The 24,738-nt window shown below is 38.9% G+C and overlaps 1 long non-coding RNA gene across 1 annotated transcript in view; it reads left to right on the forward strand.

Moving 5' to 3' along the window:
- The first annotated feature begins 502 nt into the window (after positions 1-502).
- The window catches only part of LOC119534672, a 55,499-nt gene continuing 31,263 nt past the window's right edge, over positions 503-24,738 (forward strand). The window contains exons 1-2 of the long non-coding RNA XR_005217091.1: positions 503-563; positions 786-897. This is a non-coding gene — a long non-coding RNA (uncharacterized LOC119534672). The remainder of the gene's footprint in view (positions 564-785; positions 898-24,738) is intronic.

Raw genomic sequence — 24,738 nt, forward strand, 5'->3', positions numbered from 1 at the left:
CAGGGTCTAAGGAGACTCTGCCTGCATACCGTTCAAGACGGATTGGTTTCACACGCCGCATCAATTGGGTTGAAGTTCTACCAACTGTTTCATCGCATCTACAATGTCATCAGTCTTAAGACGCACTACTGCTGCCTGACTCACTAGGAAAGAGAAAATGCTGCCTGAAAAATACAAAAACACACAACTCTTTTTGAGACACATCCTGACTTTTTAGAGATGTTAAAATGCAAAGAAAATGCATCTTAAAAACGATGAAATATGTTGGTTCTTTCATTTTTGCCTCCCCGATACTTGATGGAGATAGGCTTCTGCAGCTGAGCACGCTCCTTCAGCCGCGGAAAGGGTCGGCGGGTTCATTTCCCACCCTCACTGGAGAGAGAGTGAATGACAGCGGAAGCACGTTTCTTTCTCTTCCGACGTCGCGGGAAGAAAGGCGTATTACGCGAGAGTTCCGTTCTCCTAGACGCTTCCTGCGTCGGCCAGATCGCTTGAGACGGAAGGGGAGGAGCATGCTGCCGGGCGCGCCAAACACAGAATACCCGACGGCGGACACAGCTCTGGTAAGCGAGTTCGCGTTCCGCGGACCGTCTCTCAGCCGACGGGAGCGGCTCGTCGGCCCTGCCTGGGGCGCGGAGGCCCCCAGAGGCGCCGCGGCCGCTCCCCGGACCCACTGCAGCCCGCGCGCCCCTGCGCCCCTGGGGAGAGGGTGGGCAGGAGAGCGCTGGCAACACTCGCCCGCGGATGCCAGGAAGAAGTTTTACTTGATGTTAATTTATTTTCAGTCAGTGAACATCAGCTTGTGGAGATGTTGCTGTTCTAATAAGAGTACAGAAGATTTCAAAAGGATATGCGTTAAGAAAACGGAGCAATCTCACATATTCTAGGTGATTGAAGGTACTAGTATTGGTCTATTGGATTGCTAGTTTGGTTCTTCCGTACGGTTTTCAATTTGCAGATATTTTTCTAATTTGATAAAAATTTCCCAAAGGGCAATTAGCCTTTACTTTGAAAGCATGGGTGGGTTATTAGGAATAAATCTTAACTTGAAACCTGCATGTACATCAGACAAAATTCTATGTGCTTTGAATGTACTAACTCATTATTTCTCACAAAATATTACAAAGGAGATAACCATAATAATTATTTATATTGATAGATGAGAAATCTTAGGCAAAGGAAGGTAAGCAAAATGACCAATTCTGAAGTCTCAGAGGATCAGCGATTATAAGCTTAAGTAATATGTTGGTCCTCTTACTGTTCCCACTTCACAGAGTGGAAAATGAGACCATAGAAAGGCAAAGTCACCCCAAACTCACTTGTGCATTCACCCCTCAACTTTGCAGCAGATTATCCTGATTCACCTTTTGCAGTGAAAAGGTTTTGATAGAGCTAGTACAGAAGCACTCTGTTTTCCTTTACATTTGGGACTTGCAGTTCATTTACCTCAGCCTTTTCCCATTTTGAAAGATACTGTCATCCAGGTTCTAGGAGACAGAGTCCTCATCATTTCTCTGAGACCAGGTATGAAGGTATGATGTTGCCTGGGATTGAGGATTTCTCTTCTTATTGATGAGAAAAATACCTGTGTAATTAAGGATAGAAATATCTGGATCATTTTTCCAGATGCTAGTAATCTGGTAACCTTTTCTAATTTATATGGGCCATAGGTTTCTCTTATACTAAAGATGAAAATATAATTTATACTGCCATCCACCTCATCCTTTCTCTCTCTCTCTCTTTTTTTTTAACTTCGTACACCATACAATCCATCCTAAGTATATAATCAGTGGCTCTTGGTATCATCACATATTAATGCATTCAGCACCACAATCAATATTAGAACATTCTCATTTCTTCTGAAAAAAATAATCTCATGCCCCTTGTATCCCCCTGTTATTGATAGTTAGCTTTGGTATAGTGCCTTTGTTACAGTTAATGAAAGAACATTACAGTGTTACTGTTAACTATAGACATTAGTTTGTATTAATTGTATTTTTCCCATAAACCACCCTATTATTAACCCCTTGTAATAGTGTTGTATGCATGTTCTGGTTCATGTAAGAACTTACTTATATTTACACAATTAGCCACTGTCATTGTCCACTCTGGGTTTTGCTAAGTTATGTGATCCCAGGTTTTCTTCCCTAGGTTTCGTTCTGGTGATATACATGACCCTAGTCTTCCTCTCAACCATACAGAGACTCAGCTTTCTTAATTACAGTTACAGTATTGTGCTGCCATCACACACTATTGTGTTATCCATTTCTGGACATTTACAGTCAATATTATTAAACATTCTGTACTCTTTAAGCATCAATTTTCCCTTCGCTACCATCTTTGTATCTCCTGTTAATCTGTGCTCTTGATTTAACTCTGAGAATTTGCTCATTATATTTAGTTCATAGTGGTGAGTCCCTGCAATATTTGTCCTTTAGTTTCTGGCTTATTTTGCTCAACATAATGTCCTCAAGTTTAATCCATTTTGTTGCATTCATCATGACTTCATTCCTTCTTACGGCTGCATAATATTCCATCTTTTGTGTGTACCACAGTTTGTTTATCCACCCATGAGTTGATTGACATTTGGGCTGTTTCCATCTATTGGCAATTGTGAACACTGCCACTGTAATCATTGGTGTGCAAATGTCTCTTCATGTCCCTTCTTTCAGTTCTTCTGAGTGCATATGTAGCGGTGGGATTGCTGGATCATATGGCAGTTCTATATATAGCTTCCTGAGAAACTGCCAGACTGACTGCCAGAGTGGCTGCACAATTTTACATTCCTGCCAACAGTGAATAAGTGTATTAGTTTTCTACAATCTTCTCCATCACTTTTTTTTTTTTTTTTTTTTTTTTTGATAATGGCCATCCTGGGTGGAGTAAAATGGTGTCTCATTGTGGTTTGGGTTTGCATTTCCATGATAGCTAGTGAAGTTAAGCATCTTTTCATATACTTTTTAGCCCTTTGTATTTCTTCTTTGGAAAAATGTCTATCCATGTTTTTTGCCCAATTTTAAATTGAGTTTCTCTCTTTTTATTGTTGAGTTTTAGCATCTCTTTAAATATTCTGGATATTATCCCTTTATCAGATATATGGTTTCTGAAAATCGTCTCCCATTGAGTATGCTGCCTTTTACTTTCTTGGCAAAGTCCTCTGATGACCAAAGTATTCAATTTTGAGGAGATCCCATTTATCTATTTCTTCTTTCATTGCTTTTGCTTTGGGTATAATTGCCAGGAAACCACCTCCTACCAAGCTCTTTAAGATATTTCCCCATATTTTCTTCTAAGAGTTTTATGGTCTTAGCTCTAATGTTTTATGTCTTTTGTCTATTTTGAGTTAATTTTTGTATAAAGTGTGAGATATGGATCCTCTTTAATTCTTTTGGACATGGATAATTTGGTAGTAACAATCATAGGTAGAAAAATATCATGGAACAAACCTACTAACAGACACAAATAGAGAGCTTATAAGTTTCAATTAAAAAAATTTTTGCTTTGGGTGCAAGGTCTAGGAAACCACTTCCTATCACAAGATCTTTAAGGTACTTTCTTACATTTTCTTCTAACATTTTAATGGTCTTAGTACTAATGTTTAGGACTTTGACCCATTTTGAGTTAACTTTTGTATAAAGTGTGAGATAGGGGTCCACTTTCATTCCTTTGAATATAGATATCCAGTTCTCCAAGCACCATTTGTTGAAGAGGCTGTTCTAACCTACTTGGGTGCCTTATCAAAAATCAACTGTCAATAGATGAGAATGTCTACTTCTGAACTCTCAGTTCAATTCCATTGGTTGGTGTATCTCTTTTTGCCAGTACCATGCTGTTTTGACCACCATTGCTTTGTAATATGTTTTAAAGTGAGGTAGTGTGAGACTTCCAATTTCCTTTTTCTTTCCAAAGATTTTTTTAACTATTTGGAGCACCCTTCCTTTCCAAATAAATTTGATTATTGGCTGTGCTGGTTTGAATGTATTATGTCCCCCAAATGCCATTATCTTTGATGCAATCTTGTGGGGCTGATTAGATTGGAATTCTTTGAGTGTTTCCATGGAATGTGCCCCACCCAACTGTAGGTGATAACTCTGATTAGATATTTCCATGGAGGCATGGCCCCACCCATTCAGGGTGGGCTTTGATCAGTGGAGCTATATAAATGAGCTGACAGGCAGAGGGAACTCAGTGCAGCTGTGAGTGACATTTTGAAGAGGAGCTACAGCCAAGAGGGACACTATGAAGAAAGCACAGGAGCTGCAGATGAGAGACAGTTTGAAGACGGCTGTTGAAAGCTCTTGCTCAAGAGAAGCTAAGAGAGGACAAATGCCCCAAGAGCAACTAAGAGTGACATTTTTGAGGAACTGTAGCCTAGAGAGGAACGTCCTGCGAGAAAGCCATTTTGAAACTAGGACTTTGGAGCAGACACCAGCCACGTGCCTTCCCAGCTAACAGAGGTTTTCCAGACACCACTGGCCATCCTCCAGTGAAGGTACCTGATTGCTGATGTGTTACCTTGGACACTTTATGGCCTTAAGACTGTAACTGTGGAACCAAATAAACACCCTTTTATCAAAGCCAATCCATCTCTGGTGTTTTGCATTCTGGCAGCATTAGCAAACTAGAATATTGGCTTTTCTATTTTCTGCAAAGTAAATTGTTGGGATTTTCAGTGGTATTGCATTGAATATAAAAATCATTTTGGGTAGAATTGACATCTTAACCAAATTTTGTCTTCCAATCCATATATGTGGTATGTTCTTCCATTTATTTAGATCCTCCTTGATTTCTTTTACCGATGTTTTGTAGTTTCTTTGTATAGGTCCTGTATGTTCTTGGTTAAATTTACTCCTTGATATTTGAGTCTTTTGCTTACTATTGTGATTCAACTTATTTTCTCGATTTCCTCCTCAGATTACTAGTGTATAGAAATGTTGCTGATTTTTGTGTGTCGATATTCTGTGCTGCCACTTTACTGAAATTATTTATTAGCTTTATTAGCTTTGTTGTAGATTTTTCAGGACTTTCTGCAGAGGGGATCATGTCCTCTGCAAACTGTGAAAGTTTTACTTCTTCCTTTCCAATTTGGATGCCTTTTTTTCCTCTTTCTTCCCTAATTACTCTGCCAGACTTCCAGCCCAGTGTTGATCAACTAGATCGTTTATCATGACTAGTTCATTTATCATGTTATTCAAGATCTGTTTCCTAATTGATCCTCTGTCTAGATGTTCTGTCAATTGAGTGTGGTATATGGAAGTTTCCATCTATTATTGTAGAGAGATCTATTTCTCCCTTCAGTGTTGCCAGCGTTTGCCTCATGTTTTTTGGGTCCCTCTGGCTAGGTGCATGTTCCGGTTTGCTAATGCTGCCATTATGCAAAATACCAGAAATTGATTGTGTTTTATAAAGGGGATTTATTAAGTTAAAAATTTACAGTTCTAAGGCTTCAACAAGAGGGTACCTTCACTGAAGTATGGCCGATGGCGTCAGGAACACCTTTGTCAGCTGGAACGGCACATGGCTGGCATCTGCTGATACTTTGCTCCTGGGTTTTGGTTTCAAAATGGCTTGCTCCAGATATCTCTGGGCTTGTCTTTCTTAGCTTCTCAGAAGGAATCTCTGGGCTAGTATCTCCAAACATCAGCAAGTATCTCCTAATGTCAGCACCCAAGCATGTCTCCAGAAGTCTCTCTCAGCTGCTCTTGGGGTGTTTTGGCCTCTCTTAGCATCTCTGGAGCAAACTCTGGGCCTGCCTCTCAGAAGCATTTCTAAATATCGGCAAAAGCCTGGGCCTGTGTCAGTGCCTTTTAAAGGATTCCAGTAAACTAATCAAGAACTGCACTAAATGGGAGGGACTGCACCTCCATGGAAATAATCTAATCAAAAGTATCACCTGTAGTTGAGTGAGTCACATCTCCATGGAAACAGCCTAACCCAAATTTCCCACAAGATTGGTTTAAAAGATCATGGTTCTTTTTGGGGGACATAATATATCCAAACAGGCACAGTATATAAATATCTGATTGTTATTTCTTCTTTATAAGTTCTTTTTATTTATACATAGTGTCTTTATCTCTTTTACCAGTTTTACATTTAAAGACTAATTTATCTGATATTAGTATACCTTCCCTGCTTCTTTTTGGTTGTTGTTTGTGTGGAATATATTTTTCCAACCTTTCTCTTTTAGCCTATTTTTGTCCTTAAGTCTAAAATGAGTCTCTTGAAGACAACATATGGATGGATCCTCTTTTTTTTTTTTTTAATCCATTCTGCTAGTCTATGTCTTTTGATTGGGGAGTTTAATCCATTAAAATTCAATGTTGTTACTATAAATGCAAGACTTTCTTCAACCATTTTGTCCTTTGGATTTTATATGTGATATATTATTGTTTTCTTTTTTTACCTTTTTAGTTACACTTACTGTTAATCTTTATCTCTACACTCTCCTCCAATCCTCTCTCCTGTGTTTTCCTTTCAGCTTGTAGCATTCCCTTTAATATTTCTTGTAGAAATTTTCTTGTTTATGACCTCTCTCAGTATCTGTTTATCTGTAAATATTTTAGACTTTCCCTCATTTTTGAAGGACACTTTTGCCAGGTATGGAATGCTTGGATGGCAGTTTTTCTCTTTCAGTGTGTTAAATGTATCATGCCACTCCCTTCTCACCCACATGATTTCTGCTGAGGAGTCCATGCTTAATCTTATCAAACTTCCCTAGTATTTGATGGATCCCTTTACTCTTGTTGCTTTCAGAATTCTCTGTATGTTTATGGCATTTGATAATCTGATTAGTAAATGTCTTGGAGTAGGTCTCCTTAGGGCTATTCTTTTTGGGGTATGTTGCACTTCTTGGATGTGTAATTTGATGTCTTTCATAGGGGATGAGAAATTTTCTGTGATTATTTCAATTATTCTTTCTGCTCCCTTTCCCTTCTCTTCTTCTAGGATGCCCATAACACATATATTCATGGGTGTCATGTTATCTTTCAGTTCCCTGAGACCCTGCTCAAATTTTTCCATTATTTTCCCATCTGTTCTTTTGTGGGTGATTTCAGATTCCCTGTCCTCCAGTTCACTAACTCTTGCTTCTGCCTCTTTAAATGTGCTGTTGTATGTCTCCATTGTATTTTTCATCTCTTCTTTTGTGCGTTTCATTCCCATTAGTTCTGTCATTTTGTTTTGCAAGTTTCTGCGTTCTTTATGGTCACCCAGTGTCTTCTTTATATTCTTTGTCTCTTTGACACATTTTCCTTCAACTTGTTGACTTGATTTAGGTTTGTTTGAGCATCCTCAATTAGTTGTTTGAATTCTCATATCTCATCTGAGTTCCTTGACATTTGCTGCAACTTATTCTAGACCTGTAGCCTAACGTCTGTTTGGCTGATCAGAATTTTTTCAGCTCTTATTTTTCTTATTCTTTCCAAGCATATATGGAATGATTTTTGAGATTGCCCATTTCTGTGCAGTTGTTTATACCCAAGGCAAAAGCTTTCTTTTCTGATAGGTCTAAACAGTGTATTATCTTTTTCACTCACATTGCTTTATGATGTGTGATGCAAATGGGAAATTCCTACATCTAAAAAGGCATTAGTATCTTGCTCATGCAGTCTCCTATTCTTGGAGCGCCTTGCAGCCACACCCAGCATGTGCTTCTTTCAGATCCTAGCCTAGTTATTAATAATTTGGAAGCCTTCACTGAATATTCAGATCCAGTTTTGGTGCCTATCCAAAGCTCACCAATGCCTCTGTGTTTTTACCAAAGTATTTTCAACTAATAGTCCACTTTTCTTGACTGCCTCCTCTCCCAGACAATGAACTCCAAAACATTAGGTATCAAGTCTATCAGTCTCACCTTTGAACACCAGAGTTTGGCATATGAATAGGCTCAGGAACCTTATGGACAGAATGACCGACACTGGTTTTGCCATTTGTTGTTTATTAAAGTTTAGGTTTTGGGATTAATGTTTAAGAAAACCACTCCTCAGGGAAGTATTTGAAGAGCTTGAAGGAGTCAGTGCCCAACCAAGGAAGGCTGGAGATTAAGTTGGATGTATGTGGGGGCTATCTGAGTCAGTTTTAAAGATGATTAAATAAAAACCATTGATGTTCACTGACCCAAACCTTTCAGAGACACCTGAACTGAGATGGCTGACAGTGGGACCAAAAAAGGAGAGAACATGGTCCACACTGTTCACATTTATGAATACTTAGATGTTTTGATTTTAGGTTTAAATGCATTTAAAATAATGTAATCAACAGTAGTTGCATTGAGTTTTCATTAGGAAGTCATTTTTTGTAGTCAAAGTATATTTTTATCCCAAGCTTTCCCCTTTCTATTTGATTAAAATTGTTTTCATGCTTCATGTCTAATTTACTAAGAATATTTGTTGGACGCCTAAGTTTAAATTTTAGCATCTGTTGTGAGTATCCATTTTAGCTATTTTAATAACAAATTCATATTTTCTAATATTGAAGGTGGATATTTTTCAATAAAGTTGTCTCTCTTCTTAATTTACTCTGTTAGGTTTTTGATCTTATTAAAATTATTCCTCCTAGGAATAAAAAAAAATTGACTTGGAGACATTTGATAATATTTAGAAACTTTGAAAAATTGTGAGTATCCCCTCTCTCTTTAGGGATTGGCCTATTGCCTGTGATTGTTCTATTTTAATCACTAATCAGACATTTCTATAAAATTCTTTTTACCTTGCATGTAAATTTTTCTAAATTGATAAAATATCTGAGGGCTCAAATTTCATAGTTCTCATAGAGAGGACATGAGTGGTCACACCCTTGGCACAGAAAGAGCTGTTGGTGTTGGGAATTCAAAAATAATAATAACAGTAATAATTTAATTTACTTTAACAATGTTAATAAATATTTATCAAGCTTAATTCAAAGCTTTTTACATGTTTCAAATTATTTTATTCAATATATATGAGTTGGATAAGATATCACCCAAATTTTACAGATGAATAAAGACAGAGGACGAAGTTGACCTTCCCTCATGTTGGGAATAGAATCATGTCCTCCCCAAAGGCAAGTTCAGGTCTCAAACCTGGTCCTGTGGATAAGAACCCATTTGTAAATAAGAACTTTCAAAATGTCTAGTAAGGTGTGAGCAAACTGAATGAGGGTGGGCCTGAATTCAAAATGGCTGAAGTCCTTAAAAGCAAAGGACATTTGGCACAGGACAAGCCATGGCCGCCACCATGGGAGCATTCACAAGTGTTGCTGACAGGGCGACGCAGAAATGAGACACAGACACAAAGTTAAGATTTAAGGGAGCAGGGGGCCCACAGCATCGTGTGCCAAGTGGGTGCTGATGCACCTGTGCTCCAGTTATTTATTCCTTTGTTACACAAAGCAAGACTACGCTACGTGATTAAAAGCATTCAGTATCTCTCAGATATTAATCTTTACATCCTGCTGCAGATAAGAAGGAACAATCTGGGGTCAATGGTTAACGCTGCTGTCATAGTCACAAGACGCACATCTTTACAAGGCGTGCCTACACGGCGTTCCATGCAGGCTTGTGGCCCAGCGTTCCAGGCCACCACCCCGGACATGGTCTAAGTGACATGAAAAGCTTGGTTCCCCACACACAAGGTGAAAATTATTGGTCCCCAGAGGTAAAAAGAGAAGATACCACATATACTGCTATGTGACAGTAACTTCATGAAATCCCAAAGATTGGTAGCCAGCCATAAGATAACCCCAGGAGGAAGCAAGTTTTCTACCTTCAAAATCATGAGTCAGTAAATTCCCATTGTTTTTTCCATCCCATTGTATGGTATTTCTTTTAAAAGCTGGATTACTAAAGCACTTTAGGTACATAGATCTCATATAAGTGGTGGCTGAATTTATCTGGGGTTCTACAAATATCAGCAACAATTGGCCCAGTGAACCTTAAAATCCATTTGGTCTCTGGAAGCATGGCTATTTCTGATACATCTAAGAGTTAGATATCCTCTTTGACCCAACTACTTATTATTGTGGGTTCCAAAGTGGCATTTTGAAGGTTTCTAAGCTAGAGCTATGTTAAGGCCCTGCAGAAACTGTTGTTTCTGCAGAGATAGGTCCTATTGGGTTAAAATACTTGGTTCCCAGGAGGAAGCAGTTCTACCAGGGTACATAATAAGTATTACACTGGATCTGAGGCTATGACACCAGGCTATTTGGGGCATTCCTCAAAAATTCCAGGCAATCCTAGTAAGACTTTCCCAATCAATTCTATCTCTTTTGCTTGATAAATATTATTTTAAACCTTTGCCTTGACCTTTGAATCACCACATTAAAGAGATGGTTTGAAACTATTTTACAAAAGAAATAGATCACTTTGGAGATAGATGATTTTGACCATCACAATTGAAATTATTTCTAGACTGGCATCTGTTCTTTATGTCATCTCTCCCATAAGAGGCAAGAGATCATCTTTAATCCTAGCTATGTTCTTCATCTATATATTTGTGTTTGGTTCCATAATTTCCTATGTCAGTAATTGTGTATTATTTTTAATAAATTATGAACTATATTTTAAATTACTTGTTATCAATTTGATCCATCATCTTAGAATTTAAACATGCTCTAGTATCTGACATCCTCAAATTTGAGTAAAAATTTAGAACAGTTTGAGGGTCATCAAGGTAGTGGAGTGAGTTGTTCCAGGACTCCGTTCATCCCAAAGAAGTGTTATATATCAGTAGCTGGCAGAACCAGCTGTGCCCATTCTCTCCTTTAGCATAATTTGAAAAGAATGATATTATTTCTCCTTTAATGATTAGGAGATTTTACCTGCAAAGCTATTTGTGCTTCAGATGTGTTTTGGAAAGGTTTTTAATTACAGATTTAATTCCTTTAATAGGTGAAAGATAATTCATATTTTCTTTTTGTGACAGTTTTATGAAGTTACATTTTTTCATGAAACTTGTCCATTTCATCCAAACTGTCAAATTTATTGGCATAAACTTGCTCATGTATCCCTTTATTTTCATTCCTAATATTGGTAATTTGTGTTCTCTCCTTTTCTCCTTGTCTCCTTCTCATTCTCTCTTTTATCATCAGTCTTGAGAAGTGTTTAATAATTGTTTTCATAAGTATAATTTTTAGGAATTCTTGATTTTGTCTATTTGTATGTTTATTTTCTAGTTACCCATTTCTGTTATTATCTTTATTATTTCTTTCCTTCTACTTTCTTGGGATTTAATTTTGTCTTTTTCCAGATTCTTGGGATTGAAACTTAGATCACTGATCATTTAACTGCATCCCATGAGTTTTTTTTTTTAATTAAATTCACTTTTTTGTTTGTATTTTTATAATAAATTTTATTTTGAAATAAGTTCAATCTTACAGGAACAGTTGTAAAAACAGTACAAACCCCATATATAGAACTCCATCATACCCCGACCCCCCACCCCCAAAACCCCGATCCATCACCTTTAAGATCCTGTCACACCACTGTCTCTTTCTTTCCCTCTCTCTCTCCCTCCCTCCCTCCCTAACACCCATCATCTATTGCTCTGTCCTCTGAACATAGGAGAGCAAGCTGCACATATCTTTGAACAAACAATATAATTCACATATACCTTTCCCATGGACAAGAACATTATTTTATGCAATCTCATTAAACGCAGCTAAGAAGTTCAAGAAATTGAACATTGATATAAAGCTTACATTCTATATTTCCTTTTTTTTTTTCCTTGTGTCCCATCTGTGTCCCTTTAGCCTCCTCTTCTCTGATCTCAGATCCCATCCAGGATCATCCTTGGCATTTAATTGTCATCTATTTAGACTGTCTTTTATTTTTTTTTTCAATTGTGGAAAGATATATATAGCCTAAATCTTCCTATTCCACCCCTCCCTAGCATTCCATTAGTGGGATTAATCACATTTAGAAAGTTGCAATGCTATCACCTTTCAACCATCCATTTCTAGAAGTTTCCCTTCACCCCAAACCAAAACCCCTACTCTCATTTCTTAACCCCCCCCATTGCCCCTTCCCCCACTTCTTGGAACCCCTACTCTACTTTTCATCTCTTTGGTCATATTCTCTGATACTTTCTTTGTGTTTACCATGGGGCTTAAAGATGTTAGGATGGTAAAACATCTTAAATCTATAACAATCTTGTTTTTCTTTGATACCAACTTAACTTCAATAGGACATGTAAACTGTGTTCCTATACTCCTCCATTCCCCCACCTTTATGTAGTTCTTGTCAAGAATTACATATTTTACATTGAGTCCAAAACCACTGATTTATCATTACAGTTTATGTATTTTAGATCCTGTGGGAAGTAAATAGTGGAGTTATAAATCAACAATACAGTAGTATTGGTCTTTATATTTACCATGTGATCTTTACTGGAAATCTTTATTTCTTCATGTGGTTTCAGTCAATTGTTTAGTGTCCCTTCCTTTCAGCCTGCTTAGGACTGATCTACTGGTGATGAAGTCCCTCAGCTTTTGATTAGCTGGGAATATTTTCATCTCCCCCTCATTTTTATCCTCCAGGTGTTTGTGAATTCTCCAAGTCTCTGATGGTTATTGACTTCTATTTGTATTCCATTGTGGTCAGAGAATGTGCTTTGAACAAATTCATTTTTTTATTTTTTATTTTTTTGAGGCTTGTTTTTATGTCCCCGCATACAGTCCATTCTGGAGAAAGATCCATGATCACTAGTGAAGAACGTGTGTCCCAGTGACCTGGGATGTAAAATTCTATATATGTCTGTTAAAAGTCTCTATCTCTCTCTCTCATTTCTTTGTTTCTCTGTCGGTAGGGCTCGCTTTAGTATCTGAAGTAGGGCAGGTCTTTTATTAGCAAACTCTCTCAGCATTTGTCTGTGAAAAATTTAAGCTCTCCCTCAAATTTGAAGGAGAGTTTTGCTGGATAAAGTAGTCTTGGTTGGAAATTTTCCTCTTTCAGAATTTTAAGTATGTCATGCCACTGCCTTCTTGCCTCCATGGTGGCTGCTGAGTAGTCATTACTTAGTCTTATGTTGTTTCCTTTGTATGTGGTGAATTGCTTTTCTCTTGCTGCTTTCAGAACTTGCTCCTTCTCTTCAGTATTTGACAGTCTGATCAGAATATGTCTTGGAGTGTGTTTGTTTAAATTTATTCTATTTGGAGTTTGCTGGGCATTTATGCTTTGTGTATTTATATTGTGTAGAAGGTTTGGGAAGTTTTCCCCAACAATTTCTTTGAATACTCTTTCTAGACCTTTACCCTTCTCTTCCCCTTCTGGGACACTAAAGAGTCTTAAATTTGGATGTTTTATTTTATCTGTCATATCCCTGAGATCCATTTCAAGTTTTTCAATTTTTTTCTCCATTCTTTCTTTTTTTCTTTCATTTTCTGTTCTGTGCTCCTCGAGGAGGCTGAGTTGTTGTTCATCTTCCTCTAATCTTGTATTGTGAGTATCCAGAGTCTTTTTAAATTGGCCTACAGTTTCTTTAATTTCCATAAGAATCTTCTATTTTTTTATTTACTCTTACAGTATCTTCTTGATTCTCTTCTAGGGTCTTCTTTATGTCTTTTATATTCTGTGCCATGCTCTTCTTCAAGTCTTTTATATCCCATGTCATGCTCTCATTGCCTGTCTATAGTTCTTTGATTAATTCTGCCAGGAACTGTGTGTCTTTGGATCTTTTGATTTGAGTGTTTGGGTTCGGGTTCTCCATGTCATCTGGTTTTATCATATGCTTTAAGATTTTCTGTTGTTTTTGGCCTCTTGGCATTTGCTTTACTTGATCTTTAATTTGTTAGAATTGCAGCTTGGTGACATACACTTTCTCTAACTAACCAGCATATGGCGTCCGTGAGTCACTTATTCCCCTCAAGTCAGTTCTCCCCAACTTTGTGGTGTGTGGGGATCTGATTCTTTTGGGGTCCAATTGGTGCACTTAATTTGGGTGTGTTGTCGGTGCTGTCTGCCCTCAATGAAGAGTGTGTGCCTGAGCGGTTAGGGAGGAAGGGCAGGTTTAATAATCAAACCCCCCTGGTGTTCCCAGAGATTTAAGGCTGTTCTCTGCTGCTGACCCAAAAGTCCTTGGTATTGGCGTAGGTTCCCTGGGATTTCCGAGCGGTTCTCCCCTCCCTGCTGTGCTTTTCCAGGACCTCTGCTGAGGGGAGGAGAGCTGTGCCACGTCACAAGTGAGCGCCAGCCTTCAGGGAAGCCCTGGGCCACCGGGCTATGTAGGGACGTTCCCATCTCGCTTCGAAGATGGTTAAATGGGACGCGTTAACTTCCCCCTTTCCACACAGCTCCACCCTCCCAGCTCTGGGACAGTCAACCGTGGGTGTATTCAAGGCCACTGTCCATGGCCGATACTGTGTCGTGTGAGTGGTGCTGTGGGAAAGACTCCCTGTCAGGCTGGGTTTCTTGGCTCGGCTCTGTGCTGTGTGTTCGGCCCCAGGCAGGAGTAGCCCTGCCTGCTGGGGAGACGGCTGCAAGTTGTGCATATCCCCTTTGCTCCCCTGGACCCGAGACAATCAGCAGTGGGTGTGGGAAGGGGTATCCTCCACCCCAGAACACTGAGGTGTTAGTCCAGACCGCTCCTGTCTTATCTGCAGCTGTTCCCAGGCTGCTGCTGCTTTTTTTTTTTTTTAAAACGCCAACCCACCGTTTCCCCACACCACAGTGTGGCCAAGGGACTCAGCCTACTCACTCACTCATTTCAGAATGCAGACTCCTGGTTTCACCAAACGCACATTCCCTGTAGCTTTAGCAGAACTTGTCTGGCTGGTGCTACTCTGGAAGTGGTGTTCTGGGTCCTTTCTGGTTTTTTTATCTAGTGTTTTCCACGGAGGTGTTTTTTTCTCTGTCTCACCTAGTAGCCATCTTAGGTTCCTCCCCTAAATTCACTTTTATTGAAATATATTCACATACCATACAGTCATCCTTGGAGTACAATCAACTGTTCACAGTATCATCATATAGTTGTGCATTCATCACCCCAATCTATTGTTTTTCACTTTTTATTTTAAAATAAATTCAAATTTACAGGACAGTTGCAAAAATAATACAAACCCCATACACAGAAATCCAGCATACCCCAAACCCCCTCCACCGATACCCAGATGTACCAACTTTACTATTTTGTCACTTTACCATTTCTCTTTCCCTTCCTCCCTGTCTATCATCCATCATCTATTGCTCTGTCTTGTGAACATATGAGAGCAAGTTACACACATCCTTGAACAAATAATATAATTCACATATACATTTCCTATGAATAAGAATATTCATTTATGTCATCACACTAAGTGTAGTTAAGAAGTTCAAGAATTTAACACTGATATAAAGCTTACATTCTATATTTCATTTTTTTCTTATGTCCCAATTGTGAGCTTTTGAGCCTTTTCTCCTCTATTCTTAGATCTCATCCAGGATCATCTATGGCATTTAATTGTCGTTATCTATTTAGACTTTTTTTTTTCATTTGTGGAAACATATACAGCATAAATCTTCCCATTCCAACCACTCCCAAGCATTCCATTTAGTGGGAATAATCACATTCACAGTGTTGCAATGCCATCACCTTCCCACCATCCATTACTAGAAATTTCCCTTCACCCCAAATAGAAACCCTGCACTCATTTCTTATTAACTCCCCATTGCCCCTTCCCCCACTTCCTGTAACCCATACTCTTCATCTCTATGATCATATTCTCTGATATTTTCTTTGTGTTTACCCTGGGGCTTAAATTTAACATCCTAAATCTATAACAATCTTGTTTTCCTTGATACCAGCTTAACTTCAAAGGACACATAAACTATGTTCCTTTATTCCTCCATTCCCCCACTTTTATGTAGGTCTTGTCAAAAATTACATATTTTACATTGAATCCAAAACTGCTGATTTATCATTACACTTTATGTATTTTAGATCCTGTAGGAAGTAAATAGTGGAGTTGCAAATCAAAAATACAGTAGTATTGGTATTTATATTTACCATGTGATCTTTACTGGAAATCTTTATTTCTTCATGTGGTTTCAGTCAATTGTTTAGTATCCCTTCCTTTCAACCTGCACAATTCCCTTTAGCATTTCTTATAGGATTGATCTACTGATGATGAAGTCCCTCAGCTTTTGATTATCCAGGAATGTTTTCATCACCCCCTCATTTTTAACCTCCAGCTGTTTATGAATTTTCTAAGTCTCTGATGGTTATTGACTTCTAATTGTATTCCATTGTGGTCAGAGAATATGCTTTGAATAATTTCAACTTTTTTAAATTTATTGAGGCTTGTTTTATGTTTCAGCATATGGTCTATTCTGGAGAAAGTTCCGTGATCACTAGGGAAGAATATGTATCCTGGTGGCTTGGGATGTAGTGTTCTATATATGTCTGTTAAATCAAATTTGTTTATCAGATTTTTTAGATTTTCAGTTTCCTTATTGGTCTTCTGTCTGGTTGATCTATCTATAGGAGAGTGATGTGTTGAAGTCTCCCACAATTATTGTGGAAACATCCATTGCTTCCTTTAGTTTTGCCAGTGTTTGTCTCATGTATTTTGTGGTACCATGATTGTGTGCATAAACATTTATGATTGTTATTTCTTGTTGAATTGCCCCTTTTATTAGTATGTAGTGGCCTTCTTTGACTCTCATAATATCCTTGCATTTAAAGTTTATTTTATCCGAGATTAATTAATAATGTTACTCCTGCTTTCTTTTGGCTGTAGCTTGCATGAAATATTTTTTCCATCCTTTCACTTTCAGTTTCTTTGTGTCCCTGTGTCTATGATGAGTCTCTTGCATGCAACATATTGATGGTTCATATTTTTTGATCCATTCTGCCAATCTATATCTTTTAATTGGGGAGTTTAATCCATTTACATTCAATGTTATTATCGTGAAGGCATTTCTTGAATCAGCCATCCTATCCTTTGTTTTATGTTTGTCAGATATATTTTTCCCCTCTCTCTCTTAATGTCCTTTAATGAACCAATATTGAATCTCTTTAGTACTGAACCTTTCTCTGTATCTCTCACTCCTTTCTTTGTTTCTCTGTTGGTAGGATTCCCTTTAGTATCTGAACTAGGGCAGGTCTTTTATTGGCAAAATCTCTCAGCATTTGTTTGTCCTTGAAAAATTTAAGCTCTCCCTCAAATTTGAAGGAGAGCTTTGCGGGATAAAGTATTCTTAGTTGGAAATTTTTCTCTCTCAGAATTTTAAATATGTCATGCCACTGCCTTCTTGCCTCCGTGGTGGCTGCTGAGTAGTCACTACTTAGTCTTATGTTGTTTCCTTTGTATGTGGTGAATTGCTTTTCTCTTGCTGCTTTCAGAACTTGCTCCTTCTCTTCGGTATGTGTCAGTCTGATCAGAATATGTCTTGGAGTGTGTTTATTTGGATTTTTTCTGTTTGGAGTTCGCTGGGCATCTATGCTTTGTGTATTTATATTGTGTAGAAGGTTTGGGAAGTTTTCCCCAACAATTTCTTTGAATACTCTTTCTAGACCTTTACCCTTCTCTTCCCCTTCTGGGACACCAGTGAGTTTTGTATTTGGATGTTTTATTTTATCTATCATATCCCCAAGGTCCATTTTGATTTTTTCAATTTTTCCCCATTCTTTCTCTCGTTCTTTCATTTTCCATTCTGTGGTCCTTGAGGTCACTGATTCGTTGTTCAGCTTCCTCTAGTCTTGTGCTATGAGTATCCAGAATCTTTTTAATTTGGCCAACAGTTTCTTTTATTTCCATAAGATCATCTATTTTTTTATTTACTCTTGCAATTTATTCTTTATGCTCTTCTATGGTCTTCTTCATGTCCTTTATATCCTGTGCCATACTCTCGTTTGTCTTTAGTTCTTTCTTTAATTGTTCCAAGTACTGTGCCTCCTCTGATCTTTTGATTTGGGTTTTTGGGTTTGGGTTATCCATATTGTTGGGTTTTTTCATATACATTAAAATTTTCTGTTGTTTTTGGCCTCTTGGCATTTGCTTTACTTGTTAGGGTTCTGTTAGGATATGTAGGACTATTCACAGACTTATCTCTAATTTGTCAGATCTGTAGCTTGGTGGCGTACACTTTCTTTAACCAGCAGATGGCGTGGGTGTGTTGTTGGTGCTGTCCACCCTGAATGTGGGGCATGTGTCTGACTGGTTAGGGACAGAGGGCAGCTTTAATAATCAAACCCCCAGGTGTTCCTGGAGATTTAAGGCTGTTGCAAGTGTCTAAACCTTCAGTTCAGTCTCGCCACAGATTTTCTCTGCCACTGACCCACAAGTCCTTGGTATTGGCATATGGTCCCTGGGATTTCCAAGTGGGTCCCTCTTCCAAGCCATGCCCTTCTAGCACCTCTGCTGAGGGAAGGCTGTGCTATGTCACAAGTGTGTGCTGTCCCTCAAGGGATGTTATGGGATGCCGGGCGTGTAGGGGCATTCCCAGCCTGCTGTAAGGATGGCTGAATGGGGCATCTTAATTTCCCCCTTTTTGCACAGCTCTGCCTTCCCAGCTCCAGGACAGTTAGCTGTGGGTGCACGAAAGGCTATTGTCAATGCCCAAAATTGTGTTGTGTGGATGTGTTGCTGGAAACACTTCCTTTCACACTGGGTTTTTTGGCGTGGCTCTGGCCTGTGGCTCCCGCGCCGGGCAGGAGCATTCCCAACCTGCTGGGAAAATGGCTGTAAGGGGCGTGGTTATTTTCCCCTTTTGGCTCACCTCTGCCTTCCTCACTCTGAGACAATTAGCAGTGGGTGTGCTAAAGGCTATCTTCCACACCAGATATTGAGGTGTTCACACAGCCTGTTCCTGCCACGCTTCACTGTGCAGTTCTCGCTGCCGTATCTGCAGCTGCTTTGGGGTTTTTTTAAAAAGATGTAGTCCACCTCCAAATGCCAACCCACAGTTTTCCCACACCTAAGTGTGGCTGCTGGACATTCAGCAGGCTTACTCACTCATTTCAGAACACAGACTCCCAGTTTCACCGAGTGCACGGTCCCTGTGGATTTAGCAGACCTTGTCCAGCTGGTGCATCAGTAGAACTCGTGTTCTGGGTCACTTTCTGGCTTTTATCTAGTATTTTTCACAGAAGTGTTTTTTTGCACTGTCTTTCCTAGCCGCCATCTTAAGGAATGATGGTAACACATTGTGAATGCAGTCAACAGCACAGAAATGTACTTATGAATGTAATTAAAAGGGGGAATTTTTGGATTGTATATGTTAACAATTAAAAAAAATACATGGAACTCATATGGAAGTTGAAGTTTTAAAACATGGCCGATATCGTCCTTTACCCTTTGGTCCAATTTGCCATAGTCCTAACCAGATCAGCTTCATTCATATCTCTAACTGAAGTCTGGATTCTTTTTCAGCTTTTTTTTTTTAACAGTTGCTGTATGCACTAATACTGGCATTCATCTCTGTTGAGCTCTAGCTCTGAGTTTGCGCTGTCACACAGATATCCAAAGTTCCAGAGACCAATCACGTTACACACAAAGGGATCAACAACTTAGAGTTTGGAGATAGCCATTACAGTTCAGGAATAGATTTGACTGCTGTAAGACCTTACAATCTAGGGACCATTACAATAAGCATTCCCCTGATAAGCTGTGCTCTAGGATACAATTCCAATTTACACATTGTAGTTAGTCCATATTGGTGAGGCATTATAATGTTTGTCTTTGTTTTTGGCATACCTTACTCAAAATGCTGTCTACAGGATCTGTTCACCTTGTTGTGTGTCTCACAGCTTCACTTCTTGGAGTTGCTCAGTATTCCATTGTGTGCATACACCACAGTTCACCACTCTGTTCCTCAGCTGATGTGCCCTTAGGCTACCTCCACTTGTTGCTAATCATAAATTCTGCCTCCATAAACACCAGTGTGCAAATGCCCATATATGTCCCTGTTCTCAAATCTTCCAAGTACATACCCCATAATGAGGTATTTGGTGCAGGATCTATATTTTCTAAACAATTTAACTTGTACTGTCAGTTTGTTCAAACACCATAAATACATGGAACTTTGAGTAGGAAGTGAGATCTGGTAGATGTTGTTCTAGTTTGCTAATGCTGCAGAATGCAAAACACCAGAGATGGATAGGCTTTTATAAAATGGGGGTTTATTTCGCTACACAGTTACAGTCTTAAGGCCACAAAGCGTCCAAGGCAACACATCAGCAACTGGGCACCTTCACCAGAGGATGGCCAATGGCCTCCGGAAAACCTCTGTTAGCTAGGAAGGCAGCTGGCATCTGCTCCAAAGCTCCGGCCTCAAAACGGCTTTCTCCCAGGACGTTCCTTTCTAGCAAGCTTGCTTCTCTTCAAAACATCACTCCCAGCTGCACTCTCTTTTCTCTCTTATAGTCAGCTCATTTATATAGCTCCACCAATCAAGGCCCACCCTGAATAGGTGGGGCCACACCTCCATGGGAACATCTCATCAAAATTATCTCCCACAGCTGGGTGGGGCACACTCCAAGCAAATCTAACCAGCACCAAAACTTCTGCCCCACACAAGACTACAAAGATAATGGCATTTGGGGGACACAATACACTCAAACCGGCACAGATGTGTATAGGTTATTATGAAGTAGTGAAACATCCCAAAGTAATTTGGGCAAAGAATGAAAGTATATATGCAGGGCCCCCCTGAGAAACTGGGAGGAAATGCAGAAGTGTTGGACTTCCTCATCTGGGTTGTTGTTGATGTTCTCACAAACATTGAGGACTGACAGTTTGGTATGCTGAGCCCTCTGTCTTGGGGCTTGCACTTAGGAAGCTCATTACTGCAAGGAGAGGCTAAACCTGCTTGTAATTGGGCCTGAGAGTCCCCCCCCCCCCACCAAGTACTTCTTTGTTTCTCAGATGTGGCCCTCTCTCTGTAGCTAAGCCAACTTGGCAGGTGAACTCACTGCCCTCCCCCACTATGTGGGACCTGACTTCCAGAGATGGAAATCTCCCTGGCAATGCAGGATATAACTCCCGGGGATGAATCTGGACCTGGCATTGTGGGATTGAGAACATCTTCTTGACGAAAACAGGGGTGTGAAATAAAACAAAATAAATTTTCAGTGGCTGAGAGATTTCAAATGGGGTTGAGAGGTCACTGGTGGGCATTCTAATGCACTATATAGATAACTCTTTTTTTAGGTTTTAATGTATTGGAATACCTATAGGTAAATACCTGAAACTATCAAACTGCAACCCAGTAGCCGTGACTCTTGACAATTGTGTAACATTGTAGCTTACAAGGGGTGACAGTGTCATTGTGAAAACCTTGTGGATCGCACTCCCTTTGTTCAGTGTATGGATAGATGAGTAGAAAAATGGGGACAAAAACTAAATGAAAAATAGTGTGGGATGGGGGGGATGATTTGGGTGTTCTTTTTTACTTTTATTTTTTATTCTTATTTTTATTATTTCTGGTATAAGGAAAATGTTCAAAACATAGATTGGGGTGATGAATGCACAACTATATGATGGTACTGTGAACAGTTGATTGTACACCATGGATGATTGTATGGTATGTGAATATATCTCAATAAAACTGAATTTTTAAAAAATACTCCAGAAGGGGATTAAGACCCATCCTGAAGGTGGTGTGTCACACTTTAACTGAATATCCTCATCAAAAGATTATAATTGTAATGGGTCCACACCCACAGGAATGGATTATCTTTAAAAACCTATTTTTCTGGGGTACATACAGTTCCAAACCACCATAAGTTCCTCAGACTCTGTTCACTTTTCTTCATTTTTTCTTCCTTCTGCTCTTCATCAGACTGGATGATTTCAGCTGTCTTATCTTTAAGTTCACTGATTCTTTCCTCAGTCAGCCCCAATCTATTTTTTTTTTTTTAATTAGAGAGGTTATTGGTTTACGGTAAATCATACATATAGTGTTACCATATACTACCTTAATATTCCCTTGCATTAATGTGGTACATTTGTTAAAATTTAAGAGGACATTTTAATTACACTATGAACTATAGTCCATCATTTACAGTAGGGTTCACTGTGTTGGATAGTGTTTCTTTTTTTCCTTTTTAGTTTTAGTTTCTGACTCAGTTTATTAGGATTATTTTATTTCTGGGAGCTCATACAGTATTTGTCCTTTGTGTCTAGCTTTGTTCACTCAATATGAAGTCTTTGAGTTTCATCCATGTTGTCACATGAAGTTCATTCCTTTCTATGGCTGAATATTATTCCATTGTGTGTAAATACCAGATAGTTTTTATTTATTCATGTGGATGGACTCTTATTGAAGGTGATATATTGAGATCTCCTACTGTTAATATAGAACCATCTACTTTTGCCTTCAAATCTGTCAATATTTACTTCATGTATTTTGAGGCTCTGCTCTTAGGTGCATATATATTTATAATTGTTATGCCTCCTTGTTAAATTGACCTCTTTATTAGTATATAATGGCCTTCTTTGTCCCTTGTAATAGTTTTTGAATTAAAGTTTATTTTATCTCATATATGTATAGCTAGCCCAGCTCCCTTTTGGTTGATGCTTCTATGGTAGATCTTTTTTCCATCCTTTTACTTTGAACCTAATTCTGTCTTTGAAGCTAAAGTGAGTTACTTGTATATAGCATACACTTGGGATTTTTTTGTTTGTTTGTTTTTATCTATCCTGATCATTTCTGTCTTTTGACTGGGGAGTGAATCCATTTAATTTGAAAGTAATAATGAAGTACTTTTTTTTAAATCCAGTTTTATTGAGATACATTCACATACCCTAGTGTCATCCACAGTGTACAATCAGTTATTCACTGTGTCCTCATATAGTTGCACATTCATCACCAGAATCAATTTTTGAACATTTTCCTTCAAATAAATAAATAAATAAATAAATAAATGTAAAACACCTAAAACATTCCATCCCACTGTATTTTTCATTTAATTTTTGTCCCCATTTTTCTACTCATCTCTCCATACACTGGAGAATGGGAGTGTGAGCCACAAGGTTTTCACAATCACAGTGTCACAGTATGTAAGCTACATAGTTATACAATTGCCTTCAAAAAACCAAGGCTATTTTTTCCCCAGACTTCAGGTACCAATGAATAAGTTAATCCTACCTCTGTTTATGACACTTTATCATTATTTGCCCATGAAGTGCATGCAATTAATGTTTTGAGGAGAAATTTACATTATACACATCCACTCACATATATTAATAATGAAGTGTTAGATATCACAGCTGATGATTAATGTACGAAAAAGCTTTCAGCTACCCTCTCATAAAAATATCAAAGTGAGCAGATAGATTTTCTCCCAGATCTCTTCATTCTACATCTTCTGAGCCTCCTAATCCTTTGAAGATTTTAGGACATGACAATGGCATTATGACCCAAATACTTTTGCTGTTTTCTGATGCAGGGGATTTTCATGATTAGATTTATATGAGAGGAGCCATTGATCCCTGCAAACTGATGAAGATCTTGAATTGATCTCAAGATTTCCCCTATAATTAAATGTATTGAGTTTCTTGGTTGACATCCAAATCCATTGGGATGAGATCTAGTACTCAGTGTTGAGGGAGTTACATTGTTATACATGACATGGGAAAGAACCAAGATGATTTAGGACAACTGTATCCAGAAGGCTAGGTGCAGGTGGTTAGGACAGGGAGGTAGTAAGAGTCCAGAGTATAGGGACGGATGTTGGAGAACCAATGCTGGTGCATACACCAAGCCTAATTGTATAAGAAATTTCAGACAACTTTCTCTGGTAGTGGCAGCCTAATTCCAGATGAGACATGGATCAGGAATTCCTGTTTTGGAATCAGGGAGGGAATTAAGTTTCTGAATAACATCAGAAATACATACAATTAAGTGATTTTTATATTTCTTATCTGTAATATGAAGGTATTCATAGCTTTGTTAGTTGCTAGAGAAGCCAGGTGTCCTACATCTTGACCCTGGGAGAGAAGAGACTTCTCCCTTTCTCTTGGGTCTTCCTGCATGTTCCTGCTGATTGTACTGGTTTTACTTCCAGGTGAAGTGTTTGAGATTCCTGACAGGTGAATCTGGAAATTGTACTCAAGATTTGATTCTGTAAGACCAGGGCAAGCCAAGCCAAAGGGTAAAGGTTGAAACTGATTGTGTTTTAAAACTTCAACTTCCATGTGAGACCAAGGGAAGAGATATCTATTTGGTACAGGATCTAAATTTTCTAAACAGTACAACTCTACAGTCGATTTGTTCAAACACCACAATTGCATGGAACTTTGAATAGGAAGTGAGATACGGTAGGTTAGTATAGGTTGGAGTGAAATAGTGACACATCCCAGAGTAATTTGGGCAGATAATAAAAAATATATTTGCAGCCTCCCCCTCCCCAGCCCTGAGGATCTGGCGGAAGGTGCAGAAGTGTTGGACGTCCTCACCTGGACTGGTGTTGATGTTGTCACAAACATTGGGACTGGCGGTTTGATGTGCTGAGCCCTCGATCGTGAGACTTGCCCTTATGCAGCTCGTTACCGCAAAGGAGAGTCTAAACTTGCATGTAGTTGTGCCTAAGAGTCTCCCCCTGAGTACCTCTTTGTTGCTCAGATGTGGCCCTCTCTCTCTCTAACTGAGCCATCTCGACAGGTGAACTTGCTGCCCTCCCCCCTACGTGAGACCCGACTCCCAGGGGTGTAAATCTCCCTGGCAACGCAGAATATGACTCCCGGGGATGAATGTGGACCTGGCATCGTGGGACTGAGAATATCTTCTTGACCAAAAGGGGGATGCAGAATGAGATGAAATAGTTTCAGTGGTTGAGAGATTTCAAA

This window comes from Choloepus didactylus, chromosome 5, assembly GCF_015220235.1.
Source record: "Choloepus didactylus isolate mChoDid1 chromosome 5, mChoDid1.pri, whole genome shotgun sequence".
Taxonomy (NCBI): Eukaryota; Metazoa; Chordata; class Mammalia; order Pilosa; family Megalonychidae; genus Choloepus; species Choloepus didactylus.